This window comes from Xyrauchen texanus, chromosome 34 (genome assembly GCF_025860055.1).
Source record: "Xyrauchen texanus isolate HMW12.3.18 chromosome 34, RBS_HiC_50CHRs, whole genome shotgun sequence".
In the NCBI taxonomy this organism is placed as follows: Eukaryota; Metazoa; Chordata; class Actinopteri; order Cypriniformes; family Catostomidae; genus Xyrauchen; species Xyrauchen texanus.
Window position 1 is genome coordinate 3,913,133 of NC_068309.1, and position 14,121 is coordinate 3,927,253.

The window sequence follows — 14,121 nt, forward strand, 5'->3', positions numbered from 1 at the left end:
GTGTAGTGTGTGTCCATCAAAGAAGTGCGACTCCAATTTCATTGAATAATGTGCCTTAATATCCTCTCTGTTCTTTACAGTCAGAAAAAAAAGTAAAAAGAAATATTAATTTTAATTTTAAGAACCGAGAGATTCACATCAATGAACCAGAACACTGTGAAGCGCTCATTAAACTCTTAAAGTGACAGTAACCTTTTTAGCGTTTCTTATACAAATGAATGTAAACTCAAAGTTTTTAAACTTTGTGTACACATTATTTCAATAATGATAGCTCATATCATTATTATATATACAATTTCATGATATGATATTAATTAATATAATGTAGAATATTTGTTTTGTATTAAAGGACTTTATTTTGATGAGAAATTATAATGTGTATTTTGCTCAAACCTCATATTGTATATCGAACTGAAGCGTGAGATAACCATATCGTTCCATCACTACTCCCTACCATAAACCTAAACACAAATAAATAATTTAGCAAAAGCGTAGGTACAGTAACATGATTCAATGAGACCAGGTTGAAACTTTTAGGCAAAGACTACTGAGAACAAATACTAAATAGCTGTCGTAAACCAATTCTATGCCCGTTCTGCACTCATCACATCTGAAACCAAAGCGGCATCCTGTCGCACGTTACAACTGTGCTGTCAACCCGCCAGGCCCAAGAACGGCCCAATATGATTCCTAAAGTATTCTGGTGGAGTGTGTGTGTGTGTGTGTGTGTGTGTGTGTGTGTGTGTGTGTGTGTGTGTGTGTGTGTGTGTGTGTGTGTGTGTGTATGTGATGTGGGGTTGGGGTGGGAGGATCAATGTGTCCTTATTTAAAACTGAGCGAGTGAGTGAGCGATCAAGAACCCACACACTCATTTCTCTCGCTCTCTTTCCCTCTACCTGTCCTCTGTGCCTCTCCTTCTCTCCTCTCTCTTCTCACAACAGTGGGTGGACCCAGTTTCAAAACCATTACAAAACGTCCCGTTTCCCTCTTACTGTGTGTGTGTGTGTGTGTGTGTGTGTGTGTGTGGTTTGATGATTGACAGTATTTCCTACATAAATGTGTGTTGTGGTGTGTCACCCTCAATAATGTTTGTGACAATTTGACTTGTTGTTGTGTGTCAAACATGCTTGTTCTTTAGTTTCAGTCATTGAGAGAAAGATAGAGTGTGTGTGTGTGTTTGTGTGTGGGATGAGAGAGAGAGAGAGAGTGTGTGTGTGTGTGTGTGTGTGTGTGTGTGTGTGTGTGAGTGTTAGGAGGTTGCATAGGTTACAGGGACACTTCTCACACAGGAAACACCTACAGCAGTTTAGATGTTTCTCCCATCAGCTGCTCTCAGATCAAACTCTCTTTATAGAACGGATGATATTATTCAAACACAAACAGACCTTCATGGAAAGGATTCAATGGAACACAATTCAGGGCTAAACTGCACTTTTGTGGTACGAAGACGTACAGAACAAGAGTGTATCATATCTGTAGTATATTAAATAGTGGTCGAGGATACGTCAGTATTTCAAAGTATTGTGATATTTTACCCCACAGTACTGTAGAGGTGTTATAATGGCAATAATCCATATTTTTAATTACATTTTTCACATTCATATTTTCGGGATAAAGAGATCGACCTCTCAGAGCAAATTTGTGAGAATGCAAAACATACTACAACTAATACATAAAGTTCAGTTATAGCATAGTATATTGTAAAGTTTAGTCACAAAATAGTAAAAGCTAGTGAACTTAATATAGTAGCGTAGTACAGAAACTATAGAATATTGTAAAGTATAGTTATCGTGCAGAAAAGTCCAGCATTATTTTGTTATAGAATAGTAGGCAACACTTTAAAATAAGGTCCCACTTGTTAACATTACTTAACAACATTAGCTTACATGAACTAACAATGAACAATACTTTTACCGCATTCATTCATTTTAGTTATTGTTAATTTCAACATATCATAATACATTTTTAAAATCCAAAGTTTTATCAGTTAGCATTAGCTAATAAACTATGAACTAACATGAACTGACAATGAACAATTGCATTTTTCTTAACTAACATTATATAAATATATATATTTGTAATAGTTTTTTATGTTACCTAATGTATTTGCTAATGTTAATAATGGAACCTTATTGTGAAGTGCTAACGTATAGTAAATAGTATAGTACAGGATAGTAACATTTGGCAAAGTTCTGTTACAGTACTGTAAATAAGTCTAGGTCTCTAGTATAGTAAATTGTAGTACAATTAAACAAGTAATATAGTATGTAGTAAGGTATAGTTATAGTACAGTAAAGTCTAGCAAAGATCTGTTCAAAGTAGTATATAGTATGGTAGAGTATAGTACTTGTAGTTGTTGTTTAAATCAGACTATAATATATAGTATAGTAAAGTGAATATAGTAAGATGTAGTTATAGTATATTCATGTGTAGCGATGTTCTTTTATAGTATAGTATAGTATATTATAGTATAGTTTTGTGTATGTTGTAAGATGTAGCTATAGTACTCTTAAGTCTAGCAACATTCTTTTATAGTATAGTATAGTAATTGTAGAATATAGGTCCAGATCACAGATTATATTATAGTATAATATAGTATAGTATTGTGTATATTGTAAGATGTAGTTATAGTACATTAATGTCTAGCAACGTTAATTTATTGTATAGCATAGTATAGCATAGTGTAGTGTAGTAATTGTAGAATATAGGTACAGATAACAGATTATAGTATATAGTATAGTATTGTGTATATATTAAAATGTAATTATAGTACATTAAAGTCTAGCAACATTCTTTTATAGTATAGTATAATATAGTATAGTATAGTATAATATATAGTAATTGTAGAATATAGGTCCAGATCACAGATTATAGTATAGTATAATACAGTATAGTATAGTATAGTATAATAAAGTATAGTAATTGTAGATTATAGTTCCAGATCACAGATTATAGTATAGTATAATATAATATAGTATAATATAGTATAGTAATTGTAGAATATAGGTCCAGATCACAGATTATAGTATAGTATAATATAGTATAGTATAGTATAGTATATAGTAATTGTAGAATATAGGTCCAGATCACAGATTATAGTATAGTATAGTATAGTATAGTATAATAATTGTAGAATATAGGTCCAGATCACAGATTATAGTATAGTATAATATAGTATAGTATAGTTTAACATATAGTAATTGTAGAATATAGGTCCAGATCACAGATTATAGTATAGTATAATACAGTATAGTATAGTATAATATATAGTAATTGTAGAATATAGGTCCAGATCACAGATTATAGTATAGTATAATACAGTATAGTATAGTATAATATATAGTAATTGTAGAATATAGGTCCAGATCACAGATTATAGTATAGTATAATATAGTATAGTATAATATAATATAGTATAGTAATTGTAGAATATAGGTCCAGATCACAGATTATAGTATAGTATAATACAGTATAGTATAGTATAATATAGTATAGTAATTGTAGATTATAGTTCCAGATCACAGATTATAGTATAGTATAATATAGTATAGTATAGTATAATATAGTATAGTAATTGTAGAATATAGGTCCAGATCACAGATTATAGTATAGTATAGTATAGTATAATATAGTATAATATAGTATAATATAATATAATATAGTATAGTATAATATAGTGTAGTATAGTATAATATAGTATAGTAATTGTAGAATATAGGTCCAGATCACAGATTATAGTATAGTATAATATAGTATAGTAATTGTATAATATAATATAGTAATTGTAGAATTTAGGTCCAGATCACAGATTATAGTATAGTATAATATAGTATAGTAAAGTATAATATATAGTAATTGTAGAATATAGGTCCAGATCATAGATTATAGTATAGTATAATATAATATAGTATAGTATAATATAATATAATATAGTATAGTAATTGTAGAATATAGGTCCAGATCATAGATTATAGTATAGTATAATATAATATAGTATGGTATAATATAATATAATATAGTATAGTAATTGTAGAATATAGGTCCAGATCATAGATTATAGTATAGTATAATATAATATAGTATAGTATAATATAATATAATATAGTATAGTAATTGTAGAATATAGGTCCAGATCATAGATTATAGTATAGTATAATATAATATAGTATAGTAATTGTAGAATATAGGTCCAGATCACAGATTTAATATAGTATAATACAGTATAGTATAGTATAATATATAGTAATTGTAGAATATAGGTCCAGATCACAGATTATAGTATAGTATAGTATAGTATAGTATAGTATAGTATAGTATAGTATAATATAATATAGTATAGTAATTGTAGAATATAGGTCCAGATCACAGATTATAGTATAGTATAATATAGTATAGTATAATAAAATATAGTATAGTAATTGTAGAATATAGGTCCAGATCACAGATTATACTATAGTATAATATAGTATAGTATAGTATAATATATAGTAATTGTAGAATATAGGTCCAGATCACAGATTATAGTATAGTATAATAAAATATAGTATAGTAATTGTAGAATATAGGTCCAGATCACAGATTATAGTATAGTATAATATAGTATAGTATAGTATAATATATAGTAATTGTAGAATATAGGTCCAGATCACAGATTATAGTATAGTATAATATAGTATAGTATAATATAATATAGTATAGTAATTGTAGAATATAGGTCCAGATCACAGATTATAGTATAGTATAATATAGTATAGTATAATATAATATAGTATAGTAATTGTAGAATATAGGTCCAGATCACAGATTATTGTATAGTATAATATAGTATAGTATAATATATAGTAATTGTAGAATATAGGTCCAGATCACAGATTATAGTATAGTATAGTATAGTATAGTATAATATAATATAGTATAGTAATTGTAGAATATAGGTCCAGATCACAGATTATAGTATAGTATAATATAATATAGTATAGTAATTGTAGAATATAGGTCCAGATCACAGATTATAGTATAGTATAATATAGTATAGTATAGTATAATATATAGTAATTGTAGAATATAGGTCCAGATCACAGATTATAGTATAGTATAATATAGTATAGTATAGTATAATATATAGTAATTGTAGAATATAGGTCCAGATCACAGATTATAGTAATTGTATAATATAATATAGTAATTGTAGAATATAGGTCCAGATCACAGATTATAGTATAGTATAATATAGTATAGTATAGTATAATATATAGTAATTGTAGAATATAGGTCCAGATCACAGATTATAGTATAGTATAATACAGTATAGTATAGTATAATATATAGTAATTGTAGAATATAGGTCCAGATCACAGATTATAGTATAGTATAATATAGTATAGTATAATATAATATAGTATAGTAATTGTAGAATATAGGTCCAGATCACAGATTATAGTATACTATAATATAGTATAGTATAATATATAGTAAGTAGAATATAGGTCCAGATCACAGATTATAGTATAGTATAGTATAGTATAATATAATATAGTATAGTAATTGTAGAATATAGGTCCAGATCACAGATTATGTTATAGTATATTATATTATAGTATAGTATAGTATAGTATAGTATAGTATAGTATAGTATAGTATAGTATAATATATAGTAATTGTAGAATATAGGTCCAGATCACAGATTATAGTATAGTATAATATAGTATAGTATAGTATAATATAGTATAGTAATTGTAGAATATAGGTCCAGATCACAGATTATAGTATAGTATAATATAGTATAGTATAGTATAGTATAATATAATATAGTAATTGTAGAATATAGGTCCAGATCACAGATTATAGTATAGTATAATATAGTATAGTATAGTATAACATATAGTAATTGTAGAATATAGGTCCAGATCACAGATTATAGTATAGTATAATACAGTATAGTATAGTATAATATATAGTAATTGTAGAATATAGGTCCAGATCACAGATTATAGTATAGTATAATATAGTATAGTATAATATAATATAGGATATTAATTGTAGAATATAGGTCCAGATCACAGATTATAGTATACTATAATATAGTATAGTAATTGTAGAATATAGGTCCATATCACAGATTATAGTATAGTATAGTATAATATAATATAGTATAGTAATTGTAGAATATAGATCCAGATCACAGATTATGTCATAGTATATTATATTATAGTATATTATAGTATAATATAGTATAGTATAATATAATATAGTATAGTAATTGTAGAATATAGGTCCAGATCACAGATTATATTATAGTATATTATAGTATAATATAGTATAGTATAATATAATATAGTATAGTAATTGTAGAATATAGGTCCAGATCACAGATTATATTATAGTATATTATAGTATAGTATAGTATAGTATAGTATAGTATAGTATAGTATAATATTTAGTAATTGTAGAATATAGGTCCAGATCACAGATTATAGTATAGTATAGTATAGTATAGTATAGTATAATATATAGTAATTGTAGAATATAGGTCTAGATCACAGATTATAGTATAGTATAATATAGTATAGTATAATATAATATAGTATAGTATAATATAATATAGTATAGTAATTGTAGAATATAGGTCCAGATCACAGATTATATTATAGTATATTATAGTATAATATAGTATAGTATAATATAATATAGTATAGTAATTGTAGAATATAGGTCCAGATCACAGATTATATTATAGTATATTATAGTATAGTATAGTATAGTATAGTATAGTATAGTATAGTATAATATTTAGTAATTGTAGAATATAGGTCCAGATCACAGATTATAGTATAGTATAGTATAGTATAGTATAGTATATTATAATATAGTATAGTATAATATAATATAGTATAATATATAGTAATTGTAGAGTATAGGTCCAGATCACAGATTATAGTATAATATAATATAGTATAGTATAGTATAATATATAGTAATTGTAGAATATAGGTCTAGATCACAGATTATAGTATAGTATAATATAGTATAGTATAATATAATATAGTATAGTATAGTATAGTATAGTATAATATATAGTAATTGTAGAATATAGGTCCAGATCACAGATTATAGTATAGTATAATATAGTATAGTATAGTATAATATATAGTAATTGTAGAATATAGGTCCAGATCACAGATTATAGTATAGTATAGTATAGTATAGTATAGTATAATATAATATAGTATAGAAATTGTAGAATATAGCTCCAGATCACAGATTATAGTATAGTATAGTATAGTATAGTATAGTATAATATATAGTAATTGTAGAATATAGGTCCGGATCATAGATTATAGTATAGTATAGTATAATATAATGTAGTTATAGTACATTAAAGTCTTGCAATGTTCTTTTATAGTATAGTTTAGGATGTAGGTCCAGATCACAGATTATAGTATAGTATAATATAGTATAGTAAAGTATAATATATAGTAATTGTAGAATATAGGTCCAGATCACAGATTATAGTATATAGTATAGTTACTTGTAGCATAGTAACTATAGAGTATTGTAAGGTATAGTTATAGTACAGTAAAGTCTAGCAAAGATTGGTTATAGTATAGTAATGTATAGTAATTGTAGTAGCAGATAATAGTATAGTTATGTGTAGTAAAGTAATTTAGTGTAGTATGGTAGAGTTAAAGTACAGTAAACTTTAACAAAGTTCATGCTATAGTGTCTAGGTTTAAATTACAGTTTATAATATTTAGTAGAGTAAAATGTAATATAGCATCTAAAGTATACAGTAAAGTGAAGTTGTAGTAAAGTCTAGCAAAGTTTAATTGTAGTATATTCCAGATTATAGTTTATAGTATAGTCATTTATAGAATAGGAACTATAGTATATAGTAAGGTATGGTATAGCATTTAGTACATGTAGTATAATATTCAGTATAGTAATTTAGTGTAGTGAGGTGTATTTAAATACAGCAAAGTTTAGCAAAACTTGCTTATAGGTATGGATTACAGATTATAGATTACAGATTATAGTGCATAGTATTGTTTATAGTACAGTAGAGTCTAGTTAAGGTCTGTTATACTACAGTATATAGTACATTATAGTAATTATATAGGACCAGATCACACATGATGATTCTTAAGGACTGATCATGTTGTGTTGAATCAGTTTTGTGTTTGTTAAAACTACTCTTTTCAAATTTGTGGTTAATTTCCTGTTTTGGTGGATGATTACTCATGTGACCAACAGCAGTGAGATGCCGTGTGTAGGAGGGATTTTAAAAAACATGCTGAATTCTTAACGTAAGTTTGTTCATTTAATCCCACTGATCAAAATACTAGGAGGATATAAATAGCTGTTAACATCACTCACTGTGACCATGGCAATGAACAGTGTAAGACTTTATACAGTATTATTTTCATGGTATGACACCATGTTTAGGCACAGATAACTGGGTGAATGGCTTAAACATTTTTTGAGTTATGACCTCATCAAGCGCATTTCATGTTTCTGTGACACATTTCCAAGTGTTGCCAGGGATAGTTTAACTGTCTCACTGTAAAGGTGAGGTAAGGACAATCCACAATGATTTGACAGATGAGATTTACCTAAATCACACACACACACCCCTCGACCAACACACACACTCTCTCTTCATCAAACCGCCCGTCGCAATTACCAATTGGATGGTTTAGTGAGGTCCTCGGATCGGCCCCGCCGGGGCTCCTCGCGGGCCTTGGCAGAACACCGAGAAGACGATCAAACTTGACAATCTAGAGGAAGTAAATTGACTATCTAAAGGAAGTAAAAGTCCTTGTTACGACTTTTCCTTCCTCTGGATAGTCAAGTTTGATCATCTTCTCAGCACTCTCTCTCTCTCTCTCTCTCTCTCTCTCTCTCTCATATATATATATATATATATATATATATATATATATATATACTGTATATACACACACCGATCAGCCACAACATTAATACAACCTACCTAATATTGTATAGGTCCCCATTGTGCCGCTCAAACAGCCCGTCTGGCACCAACTAATCCATGCGATTACCTAATCAGCCAATCGTGTGGCAACAGTGCCGTGCATAAAATCATGCAGATACGGGTCAGGAGCTTCAGTTAATGTTCACATCAACCATCAGAATGGGGAAAAAAATGTGATCTCAGTGATTTGGAGCGTGGCATAATTGTTGGTGCAAGACGGGCAATTTCACTAAACTAAATCAGCGTAACAATCTGAGGTGCAAAGCTGAATTAAATAATTACATTAATTGTTTTTAATGACAGGATGCACTCGAACTGTTATTAACAAAACCTGATGATCCACGTATGATTCAGCATGATTTGAGAATGTTCAAAAGCATCTTTGCGTTTCATTGAAAACAAGGAAATATGACACGGTCATCGTTCCAAATGTGCTTATTTGAGTAACCGTGAAATAGTGCAGAATCTTAAATATTTCATCTCTATCTTATGTCATAATTTCTCCTTGTTTTAGGAATTACTCAAAATCCTACAACATTTTTGAATATACATTTATATGTTTTTTTCACCCCGCTGGTGATCTAGAACCGCTGTGAGAACCCGATCATTGTTCTCCTTACCCTGTTCCCATACCCTCCCGTGAAGAGTGCACTGGGCGAACCGCACTCTCAAATGTTTGAGAACATGGCATTGTAAAAGTATCCGCCGTGTAACAAAAGACTCATTCGGATCAGGTTCAACTTTGATAAACCTTGTCCTAGTGACTCAACAGACAAAGGTGTGGTGCGTATCCCTGCATAACCCCACTCCTTCACGTCTTTTCTCTCTATCTCCTGTGGGCACGATTGTCTGAGAGTGTTTGTCTCTAACACTAGAGTTTTATGTAATCATACCGGTTATTAATGTCGGCTTAATCAGTGCTGTGCATAAACACGCAAGGAACATGCAAGGAAATCTGGTGCCCTGACGGAGCGTCACAGCCACAATTAAAATGAATGAATAATTAACGCTGGTGGTCATCTTCCCATTCACCTGATGTACGGTGTCCCTGACCACCCGAACAAAGCTCTCTCTCTCTCTCTCTCTCTCTCTCTCTCTCTCTCTCTCTCTCTCTCTCTCTCTCTCCCTCTCTCCCTCTCTCCTTCTCTCTCTCCCCTCTCTCTCTCTCTCTCTCTCCCTCTCTCACTCTCTCCCTCTCTCTCTCTCTCTCTCTCTCTCCCTCTCTCTCTCCCTCTCTCTCCCTCTCTCTCTCTCTCTCTCTCTCTTCTTTAATAAGTAACACACTGAACAGTGAATGCACTCATTTGAATATTTCATCATTTAGGCCGCTTGATTAATTCTACGCTAAGAGTAAGTGATAAAATCTCTGTTCATGTTAGTAAAGAGAGCAGATAAATTATATTTCCTGTTTTCAGTTTTGTAAACGCTAAGCAGCGCAGTTCTGCGTTTTATCGTACGCAGAGTCTCCGCAAAATAAAATAGTTTTTGAAACATCTCGCTTAAAAAATAGAAATATGCAGGTCAAAGTGCTTTTAAAGCATTTTTGCTACTTAATAATGATTTGCAAACTACAATAGTACAACTACTACAACACTTTCGTCAAAATGAATCACGTTTTAAATGAACTAGATTTCCAGATGAATGTACACTTTACATTATTGAAAATACAAACTACACCCTACGAATATTTATGACGACTGATTTTTTTATTATTATAATTAATCATGTCCCTGGACTGTAATAAGGAAGATTCCTGAACAATTCAAGCTTGTAGTACCACCTGTTTCCTCCAGGGGGCAGTAAGTGAAACTTCAGCTGTACAGACAACGAGCAGTTTATACAGAGAGCAAACCGACCCTTCAGCAGACAGCATAAGACGAGGACACGATCTTGTGTTCAAAATATAGTTTAAAGGTGTTCAAATCTGAATTTAGGGATCTCAAGACGTGTTTTTCTAAGTATTAAACTATGTTTAACTTGACACAGAGACCTGAAATTATATGTTTATGACACGACAGAGCAAAAGTGAGATGCTCTAAAAGCATCAGTCTGATGCAGGTGTGAATCGGAGCGTGTGTGTGTGTGTGTGTGTGTGTGTGTGCGTGTGTTTGTCTGTATGTGTGTGTGTGTGTGTGCGTTTGTGTATATGTGTGTGTATATGAGTCTGTGTGTGTTTGTGTATGTGTGTGTGTGTGCGCTTGTGTGTCTGTCTGTGTGTGTGTGTGTGTGTCTATGTGTTTGTGTATGTGTGTGTGTATGTGTGTGCGTGTGTGTCTGTGTGTGTGTGTCTATGTGTGTGTGTGTCTGTGTGTTTGTGTATGTGTGTGTGTGCGTGTGTGTTTGTCTGTATGTGTGTGTGTGTGCGTGTGTGTGTGTTTGTTTGTGTATGTGTGTGTGTATATGAGTCTGTGTGTGTGTGTGTGTGTGTGTGTGTGTGTGTGTATGTGTGTGTGTGTGTATATGAGTCTGTGTGTGTGTGTGCTTGTATGTCTGTATGTGTGTGTGTGTATGCGCGTGTGTGTCTGTGTGGGTGTGTGTGTGTGTATGATTCTGTGTGTGGGTGTCTGTGTGTGTTTGTGTGTGTGTGTGTGTGTGTGTGTGTGTATATGAGTCTGTGTGTGGGTGTTTGTGTGTGTGTGTGTGTGTGCGCTTGTGTGTCTGTGTGTGTGTGTGTGTGTCTTTGTGTGTGTGTGTGTGTGTGTTTTTGTGTGTCTGTCTGTGTGTGTGTGTGTCTGCGCGTGTGTGTGTGTACCAAAATATTATGACCATCTTCCTAATCCTAATATTTGTTATTTGAGGGGCTATAATTTGATATATTAATAGGCACACCATGTAATTAATTCGATTAGCATTTTGAATCGATTGAGAGCATTTTTATTACATCATATTAACGAAACACATCATCTAAACAACAATAGTTTTTAAAAAGTTGCTGATAATGTGTAGTCATTTTTTAAAGCCAACATATTTTCTACGCTTAAACTGATCAATTCTTTCCCGAATTGTGATGTTGTTTGTTTCATTTAATATTTAGTTTTGAATAATGAATTCATTAGTGTTTGTCACAGGATTCATTCGCTGCACTTAAAGCTGGATTTCTTTTATAGTGGAACACTTCCTGTTGCGATCGGAAGCTCATTCTTCAGTTCTTCAAATGTAAAAGCTACTTTTGTGATGTAACAATAATTCCAAACTCACAAATAAAATCGGAATCAAAAGTTGTTTATGAAAATAAATATTTTCCCACTTTATGGACTGTATTCTGTCTATGTTCTCCCCCCAAATGGCAATTTGTATTTGTATTTATTTGAGTTCTCGTGTGCTGCTGCATGATAATGTTTGTTGAAGGATTCACTTGATTTCATTAAATGCGACTTTTCTTGCAGGGTAACGCTTCCTGATGCAATCAGAAACTTGACGAATCAAGCTCTTCTTTTCAATGAAAAAGCTAAAACTGTGAAGTTACAATAATCAAAATGCACCAGTAATTAATAAATAAACATAAATATGGTATTGAAAGTTGACATTACTCAAAATTTACATTTGATTGTTTTCATTAAGCTACTGTATATTCACTGCAAATATAACATTGTCCCACTTTATATATGTTCATTTTTCAGTTTAATTTCTTTTTCGTTTTCTTGCTGTGTTCTTTGGATAATGTTCGTCACAGGATTCACTTGTTGCACTTAAAGCCTGATTTCTCTTAAATGTGGTTTCTCTGGAAGGGTAACACTGGGTGATGCTGAGATAGCATCGGACACCTGCCCCTGACCTGTCATCTCATTTTACTCTATTAGACTTTCTAATTTGCCAAACCACACAGAAAGAGGGGTGGCGGGGAATCCCGCACACTGCAGCTCAGGGTCTTACAGGGTTCCAGCATGTTTCAAAGAGACAACACAAACCTTCCACATTTCAACACGGACTGTGATGGAGCTGTACGACATAGGAAACAGAATTACAGACAGACAGACAGACAGACAGAGACACAGACAGTAGCTGTCACTGACCTTTAGGTGTTGCTGGTGGAGTTGAGTCTTGGAGCGAAGTCTCGGCGTGTCAGGAAACAGACTGCTATCCTCCAACTCAGACATGTGAAAGTGAGCAGAGTCGCGAGAGAGACAGCGAGATCGACAGGGGAAGAGAGATAAGGAGAGTTGCGTTTTTGCACAGAAGGTGTGTCAGTGAATCTGGGAGGGGGAGAGAGAGAGACAGAGGGAGAGAGACACTAAACAAAAGTTCCCACCCATCCCTCCCTCCTAACCAGAAGTATGTTGGCAGCCGGCCGCACGTGTCCACCTGACATGCACCTAACTATGGGAGGAGAGTAATGTACACACACACACACACACACACACTCACACACACACCCTCTCGGCATACCTGCAGACAGACACCGGCCCCATGCACTGATACTAACATGCTCACACTTTTTGACATCGTACATTCCAAATAAATGCAAATAATACGCAATACACTGAACGCCCATCATCACACTGAATGAGTGTCTGTGGACGTTTAAGTCAGCAGAACAGCTCATACAGTATTTCACAATAAGTGACTGTAAATGATCCAGTTATTAGTCCTAATAGCTACATTTAAGTTAATATAACCCTTACTAAAAGTACCGTGGTCACACCATGGCTCAGTGATGGTGTCAAGAGATACTGTGGTTTTGTGTGATAAACATTCACAAAATATACAGTTTTATTTCATTTTTGTATAATAGATAGATATACTGTAATATATATTATATGTGTGTGTGTGTTTGTGTGTGTGCCAAAACATTATGACCACCTGCCTAATATGCTGTTGGTCATCCGCATGCCGCAAAAACAGTGGCGACCCGCCGAGGCATGGACTGCCATCAGGAATACCGTTGCAATGAAGGGGTGTACCTGGTCTGCAACTATGTTTAGGTAGGTTGCACGTGTCAAATTGGCGTCTACATGAATTGCTGGACCCAGAGCATCACACTCCCGCCACCGACTTGCCGTCTTCCCACAGTGCACCCTGGTGCCATCACTTCCCCAGGTAAATGGCGCACATGTATGTAAAATGTCAGAGAACTCATTGGACCAGGCGATCTTATAATTCTTTACTTTCTAAATGTAGCTCAAAAGCTC

The 14,121-nt window shown here is 32.1% G+C and overlaps 1 protein-coding gene across 2 annotated transcripts in view; it reads right to left on the bottom strand.

The window, feature by feature from the left end:
• Nucleotides 1-13,202, bottom strand: part of LOC127627757 (zinc finger and BTB domain-containing protein 7C-like) — a 40,533-nt gene extending 27,331 nt beyond the window's left edge. Inside the window, exon 1 of one of the 2 annotated variants that reach the window (XM_052104293.1) lies at nt 13,006-13,202. The gene's annotated coding sequence lies outside the window, so the exon portion shown is untranslated. Of the gene's footprint in view, nt 295-13,005 lie in introns of those variants that run through there. The other variant, XM_052104295.1, reaches the window with a different exon arrangement.
• Nucleotides 13,203-14,121: the final 919 nt, after the last annotated feature.